The 16,020-nt window shown below is 44.6% G+C and overlaps 1 protein-coding gene across 12 annotated transcripts in view; it reads right to left on the bottom strand.

Annotated features, from left to right (window-relative positions):
• Positions 1 to 16,020, bottom strand: part of TJAP1 (tight junction associated protein 1) — a 39,159-nt gene that overhangs the window by 21,379 nt on the left and 1,760 nt on the right. Inside the window, exon 1 of one of the 12 annotated variants that reach the window (XM_021289435.2) lies at positions 12,714 to 15,123. The exons of 6 other annotated variants lie outside the window; for them this stretch is intronic. The gene's annotated coding sequence lies outside the window, so the exon portion shown is untranslated. Of the gene's footprint in view, positions 1 to 1,349; positions 1,411 to 1,612; positions 4,574 to 4,654; positions 5,005 to 12,713; positions 15,124 to 16,020 lie in introns of those variants that run through there. 5 more of the 12 variants (XM_065058059.1, XM_065058053.1, XM_065058057.1 and 2 more) reach the window with 5 other exon arrangements.

Below are 16,020 nucleotides of genomic sequence, written 5' to 3'. Positions count from 1 at the left end.
CAAATAAGGTTTTGCTGGGTTTTGTGTTTGTGGGTTTTTTTCTTTCCGAAAAACCCACAGTGACATCTCTCTCTCAGAATCTATATAAGCTAACCACAGTACACAAAGTATAACAAGGTATTAAAGGTACTGATATTTATGTGACTTTAAAGTTCACTACTCCTATGCCAATTAAACATAATAATAATAATAATGCTCAGACCAGCATGGCGTAACATTTTCTCTACTCTCCCCAAGCAAGGGGGGAACGGTGATCACAAATACTTGTGCTGTGCCCTGCTTTCCATACACCCATACAGCTTTTGTTTGCTGATGTCCAACACACCTGGAACAGTTGGGACACCAGGAAGGCAATGTTCCCCACTCACTCATTCCTAAGGGTATGGCTCACCAACAGCTTATCTGAGCAAACTGGAGTGTGGAGTTACAGCACATCATCTAACTGCCCCCAGGAATGGCCTTACTAACTGCCCTTCTTCCACCAAAATATGAAGTCTTCTTGCTAACTGTGGGGTAAACACATACACAAAACAAGCCTGAGGTCACAGACCTAACATGCTACAAATCCACACTCTAAAATCACATCTCATCTCCTCACAGTTCCCAGAGCATTTCCCCTCGAAATGTATTTGTCAAAATTAAATTCTAGTAATTCCAAAATTACTGGGTTTTTTCCCCATTCCTCATTCAAAACTATTTGAACTGTTCCTCCCAAATATCAAGACTTAATTTATCTTCATTCTTTTAGCACTCTCACTTTAATCTCTATCTGCTTCTTCAATCAGGTCTCTTCATGCTCGCTCCAACCTTCCTCACATCCACTCCAGCAACACAACCATCACCGTCTCCTCACTGTTGCGTTCTACTGCCACCTCTGCATTACCATATGCAGAACTAACTTCCTCTTCAGTACAAGTTTTCCATGCTCAGCACAGAAAGACAATAGCAAGAATCCTCTCAGAGCCCCCTGCAAAGAACTAAATCCCTCGCACTCAATTGTGCCACAACTCTGAACACGGTGGTGAGCTGTTACTTTTGTTGAGCACCAGGAACAGCCACAAAATCAACCAGAGTTGTAAGTTCTTTTAATTTAGTATTTTTTGGAAAGAGCTATTTTGAAGACCTGATCACATGACAACATGGACTGTAGGTACACACAAAAGTTCAGTTGCTAAGGGAACCACACATCCACATTTTTCTATTTTACGAGATTTAAATTTCAACTCTCAAAGGGCTGCAGGCACACTTTTGCAATAAACTGTTTGGTCTTGAGTCTCAGATTCACACTGGTAGCTCCCAGCAATTATAAGGTTATGTGGCCCCACACCAACTCTAGGATTCATGCTCACCACAAATACATGCAAGGAGGAAGGCAGGAACAATTTCCATTCCATAGGTAAAGAAATTGAGGCACTAGGGAGAAAGAAATAAAAAAAACCACAACAGTTTTGTGCACTGTTTTTGCATGAAATTTCATGTTAAAGAGCCTCAGCTGTCATAAGAAAGGAACTGCAGGACAATTCAGCAAGACACAGACTTATTTCTTGTACCTAAAACAAGAGTGACCTGGGATAGAAAAGAGAAGAAAAGTGTGCATGAGCTAAACACCTACCTGACAGCAACTGAGGTGAATAGCCTGCAATTCTTTATAAGTACAAATAAAGCAGTAACCCTGATCCAGTAGTAGGAGAACAATATTTGTACTATACTCAATTCTCTCTGCTGCTGGGGTTTAATCCCAGCAAGAATCGTTTTGGTTTAATTAGCTTTTCCCTAGCAGATGGTCAGATGTGAGAGGCAGAGAATGGTACAGGCTTAACTGTCGGGTGATTGTGCAGCTGCATCTGTAGCTGAACAGTTAAGCATGTCCAGGAGTCCAGCTGTAGTTTGCATGACACAGTCCGTCTCTGCCATTAGACAAATGTCAGCTTTCTCTTTCTCCAGATTATATATCAGTCAGAGGCACTACCCAAAGGCAGGCAAACAACTAACATGCAGTCTCACCACCATCCCCTTTCACAGACAAAACCCCCAAACCTTAATCAACTGAAAAGTCCCTCTTTCTTTGGTGACAGAAGCACATTCAGAAGCATTGCCATGGAAACTTGAGCCATCCTCTGTGCTATTCATCAGAGATTTTCTAGCACAGAAATATTTTATGATCTTCATAGCACTCAGTACAGACAGCAGTCAGAATAATGAAGTAAAATTACAGACTCCAGCATTGTGCGAGGACAGCAGTGGCAACCAAGTTGCCTGATCCTCGCTTCACCTACAGTGAGCAATAGTTCATTATACGCTGGCAGGGAAAAGCAGTGTAGCACTGAGAGAAACAGAAACGATCGCAGAGGAATAAACCTGTCCAGCCAAAGGGAGAAAATTGAAAAGGGTTCACAGCCTTTTCCCAAAGCTGACCAAATCCCACCACCTTCCCTTCCTGGAAGTTACGAGTGATGTTGCTACTGACTCCTTTGCAAAGCAGGATCCCTACCAGGCACAGATGTCTCCTGCTTAAGTCACAGCCCTTGCTTACTCTGGAGACCACATCAAATATTCCCCATCAATTTCCACTCAGCCTCTGCACCCAGGCACAATGTGGAGTGTTAGAGCACCCACACCTACACGCTGGCAGCAGTTGTCTCAACAGGCCACAAAGGCAGAACAAGGAAAGGAGACAGCTTTCAAAAACATGCTTTGGGCCCAGCAGATGCAGAGCCTGAGCCAAGGGCAGGAACAGGCACAAAACTTGTCTGAACTCTGTAAACAATAGAGAAGCATGGCTCCTGAAGCAGAATGTAACCCTGGAGCTTCTTCTCTCTTTTTTGTGGTGTGGCCCTGTAGTTGATCTGGCCTCAGTTTACCTCACTGGTTTTTTGTTGTTGTTCTGTTCTTTTTTAGTTTAGTTTTGGTTGTTTTTTTTTTTTTTTTAATGATTTTCTTAGTCTTCAGCAGCAATGAACTGCCAAGAGATTTTATTCTGAGAGTTCAGTCACAGAAATACAACACAGTTTAATCCAGTTTAGGAAAAGCAAACAGATCCACCCACCTGTCTTTCACTGGTGACTTGTATAAAGCAGGCAACTGGCTATGGCTCTTCTCTCCCCATTCACCTGGGCTCCAGTCAGTCCTTTTAACAGCAGGATCCTACCCACAGCAGAGGGGACCCAGACCTCCGGCCCCTGCCCTACAAGCTGTACATGAGGACGCTGCCTGTCACCAGCAGTCACAGGCTGGACTGCTTGTCCTTCTGTATGTACTGTATTGTACCTCCCAGGTTCACCTTCCTCCTTTGGTGGGGATAACCAAAGACATTCCACCTGAGACCAAGCAAGGTTGTTTCAGCTCTTCCCTCAGATACATCTCCTCAGGTAGAGTCAGAGCTCTCACCAACCATCTCCTTCCACATTTGTCATTACTGCTAGATCCACTGGTTTTCTTCAGCTGGAGCTAATAATGAGAATAAATTGTCTCAAGGGGTAATTGCAGTGAAGGCTCAGCACTTTAGTGTTACCACAAGGTCAGGCTGTCCAGACTAGCACTACATCCTCTGCCTGCCATTGCTCTCGTAAAACTGAAATGCCAGGCCTTTACCGCTGTTATCCTTTGGGACACCATAAGGCCGTTAATTATTCTGAAGTTCAGGAAAAACAACTCCTTTTTAGCAGTGAAGACAAGCTCCTCATCTCCACATGGCTCCTCCCTGCAGAGGTAAGTAAGCTCTGTGCAGCTCCTTCAGAGCACAAGCTAGGAATGAGAGATAGTCCACCCGCAAGTGAAGTCACCTGTCCTCAAAGGGGCTCTAACCGAGAGCAGAGGATGATCGGACCCAGATATTCTAAACAAAGCAAGCCATCACGTTCCAGGTACTTTTTTTTTTTAAATTCTTTTTTGGTCAAGTGTCAGACTAAACCACTCAAAGAGCTAGCAGATCAGTGCTCATCTAATGGCAAAAAGACTATGGAGAAATGCCAGTGTATAGGCAGGCAGATGTTGCAAACAGAAGGTGTTTGTCCAGTGCCAGCAGCAAGCTGTTCACTCACGCCTCCAGCTTCATGCAGCTGCATGAGCTCAGCTCTACAGAGCCTGTGACTCTGACATAAGGAATGTCTCAACTGGAGAAACACCACATCTGCTGCAGGCTCAAGGTGCCCCAGGAGCAGGGCAATTCCAAATTTCACTGTCCAGCTGTAGCCCTGCTTTCTGCACCCTGTCCCACCAGGGGGAGATCTAGCTGCTCGGTGAGGGTTACTGCTCTTAGCCGGAGGAGCACATCTCCCTGGCTGAGGTGTTTGGGACCGGACACAGAAGCACATTGATCTCAGTTCCTACACAGTCCTGAAGGCCAGCAAGGAAATCAAAACAAGGAACTGGTCATTTTCCCTCCACAACATATTAACACTCACTGACAGGATAGAAAAAGGCCAAGAATCAGCCCTCCTTACTCCTTAGCCAATGTCACACCAGTTTCATTCCAGATCCCTTACTCCCTTCCTGGCAATCAGAAAGTGACAGCAGAAGCAGCATTTAATCCTAAACAAGAACTACACTTTTGCAGCCATAGCCTGTATCGCATGACAAAGCTGGAACACCGAATGATTGTACACGCTTAGATGTTCTATCAGTAACATTCCACATAACCCGTTTTTAGACTTACTTATATTTTGCTACACCTCATGTTGCCACAGGGCATATTCTTCACTTTGGCACTGCAGAACAGAGGAAGGAAAACGAAGGTTCAGGTAACACACTTTCTTGTCAACATCCAAGCCCTAAAAGTCAAGTACGGAGTCAGTGGCAACGAGTTCAAAACAAAATGCACATTTTACATGAAACCAATAGAGAAGAGAGCCCAAATAGAATAATTTCCAACCATTTCACAATGGTAAGAGTCTTTTGCAACAAGTAACATTTCCCAATCACCTATCAATGAGATCCTGCTTTGTAAAAGAGTGTGGCATGGACCAATCTGGTAACAGCAGCTCTGCAGCAACTGACTGTGGCAACAGCTAAAAGGCAAAAACTATGCTATAAAGACAGAGCACTTCTGAAAGCCAAATCTTTCATGCCTGCTACTGTCTAAAGATGGCAGTAAGGAGGCCTTCTGCAGAAGACTAACTTTAAAATGGAAATGACTGGCAGGTCACAGAATTTCAGGCTACTAGAAATTGCCGGAAGGGAAAGTTCAAGTCCCAAAGATCAAAGCAAACTGGGTAATGGAGTGAACAGCCCAGGACTTAGCCAAGACATAGAAGATGTTCTCCCTCAAGCCTTGCCTATGGGCTGCCCATACCGACACGGTCAAAATGGACCACATGTCCCTGCGCCAGGCAAATGAAGGACTTACATAAAGAGGACAAGGATGGCTTGCATAATAGGGACACAGAAAACTAGTGACCATTTCTCACAGACATCACGTCAAGGATCCCAAAACAGTGCATCTGCATCCTGATTCGCCATCCTTCACCAAGCTTCGTGCCCTCATCTCTTGAGGTACCAACCAGAAAAAGGAAGCTTTTCCAGAAGAAGCTGGAGCAGTTCAGCTGCAGCACATACATGTAAAAACATGTGCCCACTGTGCTGGTTTTGGCTGGGACAGCTGACCCCAACTGACCAAAGGGATATTCCGTACCGTATGACATCACACTCAGCATATAAAGCAGGGGGATGAAGAAGGATGTTCAGGCTTACGGTGTTTGTCTTCCCAAGTAACCGTTACGCATGACGGAGCCCGGCTTTCCTAGAGATAGCTGAGCACCCACCTGCTGATGGGAAGGAACGAATGAATCCCTTGTTTTGCTTTGCTCATGTGTGCAGCTTTTGCTTTTAAACTGTATTTATCTCAACCCAGGAGTTTTCTCACTTTTACTCTTCTGATTCTCTCCCCCATCCCACCAGGGGGGGCGAGTGAGCAGCTGCATGGTGCTTAGTTACCAGCTGGGGTTAAACCATGACACCCACCAACTGTGGGCAACACTCCTGCCCGCGGTTATATCCAGGTGCCATTCCATCTCCAGGCAGACATCTCATGCGCAGTTTGTACTGAGCAGAGCTTGATGGCAAGAGCCACTCAATCATCTACTGATTGCCAAGGTCACAAATGCTGCAGGGGGGGATGAGCCAACCTTAATTGTCCTTATCGGTGTAAGTTAAACCCTACAACACACCCAAGCAAACAACCAGTTCCTTTGGAGAAGCAGGCATGAGTTATTTTGCTGCAGCTATAAAGGAAACATTGCTGCTAGGACATGCCCCTGGAGTGACTGTGCTGCTCAGCTCTCCTGCTGCATTCCTGGGGTTGTTTAGCATGGACTCAGCTCCAGCCTTTCCACAAGTAAGAAGTCTGAACCCTGAATGCCATCTGCAAACACAGCCAGACTCCACCTCCTGCATGCCTGCAGGCCACCAGGTGTGGCCAGGAATGGCACAAGCTACACACTAAACACACCTTTGATGTGGAGCTGAAAGCATGTAGCCGGGGGGCATGAACAGCACGCCGCCCGCCGCCGTGCTGACTCCCAGTGCAGGAATGTGGCTGCAACCACAGGCCAAGGAAGGCAAACACATTGCATTCCTCACCAGGCAGGGAAGGAAAACAAGCAGCAAGCCCGCACACCCACAGCGCTGACACCCGCCACGCTCCCCATGCATGCCAGCTCTGCCACTGCCAGGACCCCAACAACAGCTTCAGCCTCAAACTCAGTTGTGGGAGAGTCCTCGAGTTCTCCAGGCAACTACTTGGGCTATAGAGCAAGAGAAACCGAGCAAGGCAGGAGAGTTACCGACTGGGCATGCAAGCTACAGGGAGGAGAAGAGCTACCACAATGGCTGGGAAGTAACCATGTCCCAGGGCAGGAACAGCTCTGTGCAGTAGCCTGGGAAGAGAATTTCCCCAATTTTTCCTGTAAGACAAGGGTCAAATGTGTCACTGAGATGACCTGAGCTAAGGGGGCAGAGCTGAGTAAGAAGCTGACTTTGGGCATCAGGGTGCTTGGAAGGATCCAGGCCTTTTTCCAGCACCAGGAAACCACTCTACCTTGAGTCAAGCAACTGCTCTGAGATGCAGGCACTTCCTCATTACGCTAAAATCCTTTTGTAAACACTGTCCCCACTGCCCACAGAAACAGATCTGATCTTCATTATACATTATTCTCCCCCTACAGCACTGACATCTGGTCACTTACATGATCAAGAGAAGAGAGACTCAATGTACTAAAACCCAAGACATCACATAACCTCTCACCTCAGAATCTCACTGTTTTAGAGTCACAGAGATTCTGTGCTCTAGTCAGAAAAAAACACTACTCCTCCTTCATGAGGCACTCCTTCAAATCCCAAAGCTCTTCAAAGAATTCACAGTTCCGAAACACGAAGTTACTCTGAAGGGAAAAAGATGAGGATGTGTCTGGAGGTGAAGTTGTCAGCAGCATTCTCAAGCCCATGAAAGGACGGTTGTATTGCAAACCCCCCACATTCTGAAACTGCGCTTACTTTGTGCAATACAACTAAACATCAACGCACTCCTAAAAACCCATTGTCCAGTGCTAAGGGCCAACTGTGAGACTTGATAGCCAGTGTTCTCTCAGGGCCAAGCAGGAAACCAACACTGTCACTAACACTGTTGCAAGAATATACTGCACTTGAATCTACACCAATATCCCCAAGGCGGCCAAAAAAGAGCTTCTATCTGTTGTGCTTCACAGAGTAGCTTCCGAACTTCAGCAAAGCACAGGGATGTCAGAAAGGAACACAAATTCATAAGGCAAAAATGGCAGAAGCTATTTAACACAAATGGATGTGGTGGAACGCAGATTTCCTTCTACTTTCCAAGAAGCAAACAGCACACACACAGAGGGAGCCCTATGCTGTCACCACACAAAACAGTGTCCGCAAATTCTGAGAGCACTGTCGAAGGGCTGAAACGCTGTCATCTCTGGGAAACCTGAAAGGGGAAAGGTCAGTGTAGCTACAAGCTCAGAAACGTGCCAATGTATCTAGCAAGCTGCCTGAGCAGGGGTGGTTTATAAGGCTGTGGCCCAGCTGTTCCACACCCCACATGTGCATTTCAAAGCCCTCACTGATGGGAATGGTCTGGTATTAGGTAACAAAACTAGACCAGATTAGGTCCAGTAGACTTTCCCATGCTCATTAAAATTCAAGGCCTCAAACTACCTATTCCCTTCTTAGCCAGTAAGGTGAACTGCTGCAGTAGCTCCAGTACTTGGAAGAAGGAGGCTTGAAAGGCCAGATTTACCAATAGATTTATATCCAAAGACATAAACAGAAGACTGACAGGATTTACAAAAGCACCCAAACAGATTAGGTGCCTAAATCACTGCATGCAGGAGAAATGGCTTCTCCAGTTCTAACCACTCCATACCTCTCCAACCCCAGCCACCACAAGAAAACACATCTCAGAGAGGACGGAAGCCCCTGCTGCTCTCTACAGGTTGCCAAGGGCCATCACTGTGTAACCCACCTCAATGGTGACACCACCCAAGCTCCCACAAGTCTCAAGAGCGCAACCTGCAAGGGCTGTGGCTCTCGCAGAACTCAAGTCTGCCCGTTTCCCGGAACAGGAGCTGTCCCTTCAGCCTCTCCTCTCCCTTCCCCCACTACATCTTTATTTTTCATAGACTTAATACCGTTTCAAGGCACAACCCTCATCCTGCCACCGGTGGGCGGGTGAGTGGGGGAAAGGGGCCCTTTATAATTGTAGTGTTGCAATCTGCCAGCCCGTCCAGGCAGCCTGTTCCCGCCTGCACTGTATTAAATACCTTATAACTGATTACACCCCCATGGGGCATGATTAGCAGTCTTCAGAGAACAAAGTCTACTTTCATAAGAATAAGAACAGACACGTACTGCTAACCTACTACACAGCTGGGCAGGTGAGGGAACAGGGGAAAAAAGGAGGGGGGGTGTGGAAGAGTTAACTGTACTGCTAACTTTCTTCTTTCCTTCTCTTCTCTATCCCAGCGTTTCTCAGTTGAGATTTCCACTGCTCTGGCTTGTTGCCTTCAGACTTACCCCAGAAGATTCGTGTAACATAAGCTCATGAACAAACTGCTGCCCATGGAAGTTGGGCAAAGTCCTAACCTGGAGAGGTAAGACCCTGAGGCAAGCAGAGCAAGCTTTGCTCTGGGTGACGGCAATTCCTTCACACAGTTCCCAGGAAAAGGGAAGGGTGAATTCCAACAGTGGCATCAAAAACAAGGAGAAGGAGGGAAAGCTCAAAATACAGTCACATACCTATGCCCCTCTCTAACCTCCATCTGTATCTGGAAAAGCCTATGTATAAGCAGCAAATCATCTAATTCAATCTGGAGGTTGACAGCTCTCCAGAACACAGTGATTTTTTTCTTGTGGGGAGAGAGGCAGTGAACAGGAGGAAAGCTCTCCCACTCTGAGGTAGATAATAGGGATCCCCAAGCACACACAGTCCATATGCATTGCCGCAACAAAGAACCAGCCTGATGGAAACTTAGCCAATCTGACATGACCTACAACTCATTAGCAGGTGCCTTCCAAATCTCAAATGCCCACACAAACAGCCACAAACATATTTGGTGCTATCTGGCCTCCATCTCAGCAAAGCACAAGGAATCAAATAGACAGTACAGCCTTTCACCAAAAGTAATAAGAAAAATGGAGGCAACTGCTAGGCTCGAAAAAGTCAAGCATGAGCCCTTCCTCTCCCCCAGCCTACAACAGAGGAGAGGTGAGCAGAACAGGAAGCTCCAGGAAAACATTCTTATATCAGAGCGATGCCTATGCAGCAGCTTCAAAAACATAGTAAGATCCCTTCTAATCGTGTCATTTTGGAAGTAAGTCACTTGCTTTACCCAGAGCCTACCAGCTTTGCCCATGGCCTTATGGATACTCGTAGTACGGTCTGGAAGGACTTGTGTTGAGCTGATGCATCTGGAAGGGGGTGCCTTGCTGACACGTTCCACCCAGATTCTTACCCAACCCACCCAATAAAGGACTAGTTGATGGAAGCACCAATCCAGCTAAAAATGGTCTACTTGTATCTGCTTTTCCCAGCAGCATATAGGAGGTATCTGAACGGTACTGTCTAGTCTCATTTGTATAGCAAAATCTGCATATTCTCTTTATTACAGAAAGACCTGAAGGTACCAACTGACTTTAGGCTCTGATGTACTCGGCACCTGTGTAAAAGCATCAATATATTTAGAGTTATCAAACAGACTGTGCTTCCAGGGTTTGGGCAAATAGGACATTTCACTATAAACACAAGTTAGTCATTAGAAGCTCCTGGAGGTAATTTAAATTATCGCAGCCAGCACAAAAATAATTTTACTTTGGGAGCTGAAGTTGCAAAGCTCTAGTAAATCCAAGTGACACAGTACAACTTTTTATAAAAGCTGAAAATTAGCTGTAAAGCCCCAGATGGCCTTGTATATAATTTGATTCTGCTATCCTGGGCTAGCAAAAGGGAAACCACTCTTCATACTGTAAAAAATAAACAGACCCAAAACCTATAAACCTTCAGCTCCTAGGAGACAGGAGTAGTCTGCTTGAATTTTGTGCGTATATATATACACATGTAAAATATATAGAAATAATAAATATATAAATATTTTTTTAAAAAAAACCCCGTACAGCTAACGATGAATGGTTCGACCCCCCCCCCATGCTGAGCAGCTACCCATCAGGCATTTGAGCTCAAGTTGGAGCACTGCAATCCAACGCTCTCCCCCGGCTGCTGTACCCTCACAGATACCCTGCACTCGCCTCCCATTCCCAGAGTAAATTGCCTTCCAATGCAGAGAAGCACTTGCGCTATGCCGATACCGGTATTCACCACCAGGACAAGGGACCCTAATTTAGCCCCGCACAGGCCCTCTGCAAACTGCTAATCCCCAATACGCAGCTGTTTTTCAAATGTATGGGCATGAGCAAACCGTAAACGATTTATGGCGCGTGGCAGGAAGGCTCCTGGCTCCCTGCGTAGGCAGGGTTTTGGGACAAGATCATGCTTGGACTAATGTTTATATTGCAAGTTGTCAGTCAGGTAGTAAATCATCCCTGGAGCTGCATAGTAATACAGCTCTCCCCATCCAGCTGGAGCCTTGATGACAATGAATTCTGTTGTAGCCATTTCAGATACACCTGGGGACCTATTTACAAAGGCATCATCTAATCAAGCTAAAATGGATACACTTATAAGTAGACTCTACAGAAATTCTGCAGCCCAGCAAGGGTGATTTGCCTCTAGAAAAATCAATCCAACTGGTGCAAGAAGCTTCCCAAAAATGTCACTCCGTACTAGCCCTAGAAGAATTGGATTCAGTGTCTACACAGACAACTATCCGAGTGTACTGCTAGCAAAATGGCAGTTACCTGAGAAAATCCTTCCGAGCATAGTATTTACATAACTATAGTGCAAGCAGAGCTTAGAAATTCAATTCTAAAAGTTCAATTAATGTATTTTGCATACTTCAGTGCATGAGATGCTTTCTGCTCAGAAAATTACAGCCACTTAAAGGCAGGATGTGAATTTGAAGTCCATTCTCAAAAAAGTTCCTTAAAACAACTCTTTAAACAAATAACCTGCCATTTTTCATTATTTTATTTTCCCCCATTTGGAAGAGCTGTGCAAAATACATTGGGTATGGATCTTCCACAGGTAATAGAGAAGTGGGAAGAGTTCTCAATAACAACAACAAAAAATATAAATAAAAACAAACAAGAAAAAAACAGAACAGTAGAATTAACTGCAATCACTTTTCAGTTGTGTGAGACAGACCAGACTTCAACCCATCTCCCTAGAATATTTGTAACCTTCCCATTGGACAGCAGCAGAGTCCTCACTAACGAAGAGCAAAGCTGCAGGATGAAATCTGATTTAAGAAACAATGAGGCAAGGCATCTTTGGGAATTGTACAGAGCTTGAGCAGCAAGACGTAACCAGGTCTAAACGCAGTTACCCTAAGTAGCATATGCTAAAATAATGGTCAAAAACCTTACTGCCACAACGATTATCTAATTATTGTCTCAGGAAAATAACTTATATTTCTTTGAAACAAATGCTATAAAGTAAAACTCGCCTAAGGCTTTCTATGAGGCTAAGTGTAATTCCCCAATAGTCAGTGAAACTACCTCATCTGTCCCTTTTGATTTGAGAGCCATTAATGCACGAGTGTTATGCTAATGCACTGCACAACCGAGACTTTAAACACAAAAGAAAATCCAGTTATGACTCCTATAACATCGCGAAAGCCAGTTTTACCGCAGAGTCAAAATACAAATATAGAACACAACCAAAGACACAGTGGTAACTGTTGGACTTTCAGTTCTGAATTTTTTGACCCCTAGAAATTAGAAACCAGTTCTCCTGTCACTAGCAGCAAGTCGGATCCTCTGTGCCTAAAAAACAGCCTAAGCCTTGCAGGAAACCTTACTTTCCAATCCTGACCCATTTCACTTTCACAGCATCACAAAACTTCTGTGAGAGTCAGTAACCCTTTACTCAAAGCCATTACGCCTGCCACAAGAGAGTTATGTTGCACCCTAAAGCACATGTTGTTCCCAGAACAGCCCATAGGGAGGGTATCCCTACAGATGTCTTGAGGTTGATATGAGCTCCTCCTAGCTCTGAAAGTCTGCCCCCCAACTTTCCCTCAGGAGCTCCCCTTGCATTTAGGCAAATGTATACGCTTTATATGTATCTCCATACCGCTGCCACTTACCTTTATTAGCCTATCCATTAAACCATGTTTATGCCTACTTGAGCAAGCAGCACTGACGACTCTTTTGATCCTCAACACAGACTGGACATGACCTCAGGACACAGACTATGTCTTCCCAGACACTAGGATGTCGAGGCTCACATGACAACATACTGGATTTCACTTGAACAGCCTTAAAGCCCTTCCTTTAAGCCGCCTTCCAGACTAAAGTCCACTACAAGGCTGCAACGTGGAGAGGTCAAACTCCACACGTTCTTTTCCCTCTTACAAGCAAAGGCAAGAGGCACAAACAGCTTCGCCTGACCACTCAGCATGAAGAGACAATACTTTTATGTCTTTGCATTCATGAATAAGACAGTCCTTGTCTATGGACTGCATTACCTTTCCTCTCCACCAGCTTTAAATCCTCAACTACCAGGCCTAATCAGAGCAGCTGGAGTGCTTTGTGGGTTTGTGTTTTGGTTGGTGGTTTTAGTTGTTTTTTTTTTTCCCCTAACGCAGTTATCACAAAAAGAAAGGTTAATGGGGAACTTAATATAGCAAATAAGAGTGATTCAACACCTTGCCTCTAACACAGGCCAGTGCAAGGTGGTTTAGAAGACGGAGCAAGAAGCCTCAGTGGACAATTATGGAACAAACTGCCCTTTCGTCAAACCTTTAACTGTTAAGAGATGGGGTGATGTCTGAAAAATACACCTTCTAAAACAAGTTCTTTAGCTAAAGCAAGTCTGAACATTTCCACTCATCAGTGCTTGATCTTTTCTGAATCCCGCTCAGCTCTTAGCCTCAGTGCTATTATGTGGTAGTGAATTTCCACAGATTAGACATCATGTGAAAATACTTTAAAATCATTATTCAGGTTGATGCCTATCAGTTTCACTGAATTGCGTTCACCTCAACTGAAGAATACATTCCAGCTCCTTCATCTCTATACAGCAGTCTTCCTCAGGCTTGGCAACCAGCATTGTTAAAAAGCAGAGGAAAACTGAGCTCACCCAAGTGATGCTTATCCTGCATTCCAAACATCGCAATGCTGTTCTCACGCCCCTACACGGTCTTCCACGCCATTTCCTTCCTAAGCACAGCTCCCAGGAGGACACTCCAGAGAGGGTGGCTCATGTCATTCTAAATATGAGACAGCCTGCAAGCTGCTACTCTTTGTCCTCTCTGTCTGAGCATATTAGCTAAAAGATAGGAACATTCTGACAACAAAAAGAGCAATTTCCAAGTCTGGAACAAACGAGGGGGCAAAAAGCAGAAAATATTAATTTAAGTGAAAAAGGTTCAGCCAGATGAGGCGTTACAAGCTGTAGAAACAACCAAACAGCTCCTGCGGAGGGAAAAAAAGTGGGGAGAGCAGGTCCCAGAATGTCCACTTGCCTTAAACAAGACTTGCACTGTATAGCAAATTTACCATGCTACAGAATACACAGGACAGTGCATCATACAGGTGCTTGCTTTATTTTGAAGTCATGGCTTGCAATATCCTTTTCACCTCTCCTCCACCAAGCGTTACCAAAGCATTCAACATCACAGTATCCAAGCATCTTATAGACACTTAGGGGCTCTTCCTCAAATCCCAAATAAGATGGGCATTAATCGTATTTTGCAACCAAAGAAGAGCAATGGTAGTGATCTGAGCAGGTTCACACAATAAAATTGTGGCAGAAATTAGGTACCCTACATTGCAGATCAGAATTGACTGCAATGTCATCCTTCCTTTCCAACCAGCTGTAAAAGTACTTCAATTTTAAAAAGTAACATTCTTCATACTACAGTTACAGACCCAGCCAATCTAGATCTAAGGAAAAGCCCTCAGGTAAGGGAACTGGCATGGAAACAGGATGGATGATTTTGTGTCCTAAGGCATCAGCCCTGTTTGCACAGATTACACACATATTTCCTTTGCAGTCCCGTGTAAAATGAAATTCAGAGAGGATGATATTTACTCAGTTACTAGTGACTTGGAGTACACACAGCTAGCACAAACGCCACAGAACACACTCTCTCCATAGCTTAAGGTATCATACAAAAAGGGGATTCTTCACAAGCAAAGCCTTCAAGCAAGGAGATGAACAGACTCAGCTTCAGGACCTTGAATTTACTCTCAAAGCATCAACCAAGCTGAACAGCCAAGAAAATCTGCTCTATTATGACAATTCCAGTTCCTGACATCCCAAATCAAAAGAGCAGAGATGAGTCAAAAGGTGTCAAGCCAGATCCTCACTTCTTTGTGAAGGAAGAAATGTATCACATGCAGACTCATTTGAGACCAGCAACATGAAAAGTGGAGAGCTATTAGCCACTACTGCATTACTCTTATCACACTGTGCTGTAAAAGCTAGGCCCCTGCAAACAAGTACACAACATGGTTAATTCTTTATGATCTAACCTCCAGAACTATTTCACAGCACTATGCTGTACCAGTTTTCAGTGGATCTTCCATAAAACACAGCAGATATTTTAGCAGGTTAGGGAGCTCACCTTCAGAAAAATCATCAGTCTCCATGACTCACAAGCATCAAGTCTACTTCAACAACTACAAAAGAATACAGTCGCATTTTACTGAAACTTGTTTATCTTGCTGTTGTTCAAATAGCTTGGCTTTCTTCACTTTTTTAAAAGCACTTTATATGCTATACCAGCTGCCACAAGTTCTTTCTCCAAGCCAGCTCCGGTACCGTTAACATCAACAAAATGACCAAAATCAGTCATTCCATCTGACTTTATTTGTCCTGTTCTGGTACAAAATGGGACGGATCTGCAAAGGGCTATATCTCTTTCAAAGCTCCAGTCTATTTTTCCTACATACTATGCCACATGATTGTACTTCGAGTGGATGGCAGTGGTAAGATTTCAGGGTCTGAAAGCTGCAAAGCAAGTAACTTCACAGCAGCCAATATCTTAAAACAGACTGGAAAAGAATGTAAGGTCATCTTTGGTTCAGAAGGCTGGTTTGAGGAGGCAACATGTCTTGGCACGTAACTCATCCCCTCCTGACCCAATGCCTTGTTAATATTAAAGATTAAGACAGCCATGGGCTGCACTTAGGAACTCTGCTGGCCCTGCTAAAATGCATTCCCATGATTTCAAGAGCACTGGCTGCCTGGGAAGGAATGAAAAGCCAAAAGCTCCTGATACCACAGCTAAGGCCTGCTAGCTTAAATGTTGATTTAACATCCAGAAGATGAAACATACTGTATGCAAAGCACTGTTGGGATACACATGCTTTCTGCAGTGATTCAGTAAGAAGTGAAGAAAAGAGAAAGAAGTTTTACTAAAAGTGATCTGACAAGTAAAAGAAAGG

Source organism: Columba livia, chromosome 3 (genome assembly GCF_036013475.1).
Source record: "Columba livia isolate bColLiv1 breed racing homer chromosome 3, bColLiv1.pat.W.v2, whole genome shotgun sequence".
In the NCBI taxonomy this organism is placed as follows: domain Eukaryota; kingdom Metazoa; phylum Chordata; class Aves; order Columbiformes; family Columbidae; genus Columba; species Columba livia.
The sequence above is the reverse complement of the archived record's forward strand: the minus strand, read 5'-3'. Positions and strand labels throughout refer to the sequence as shown.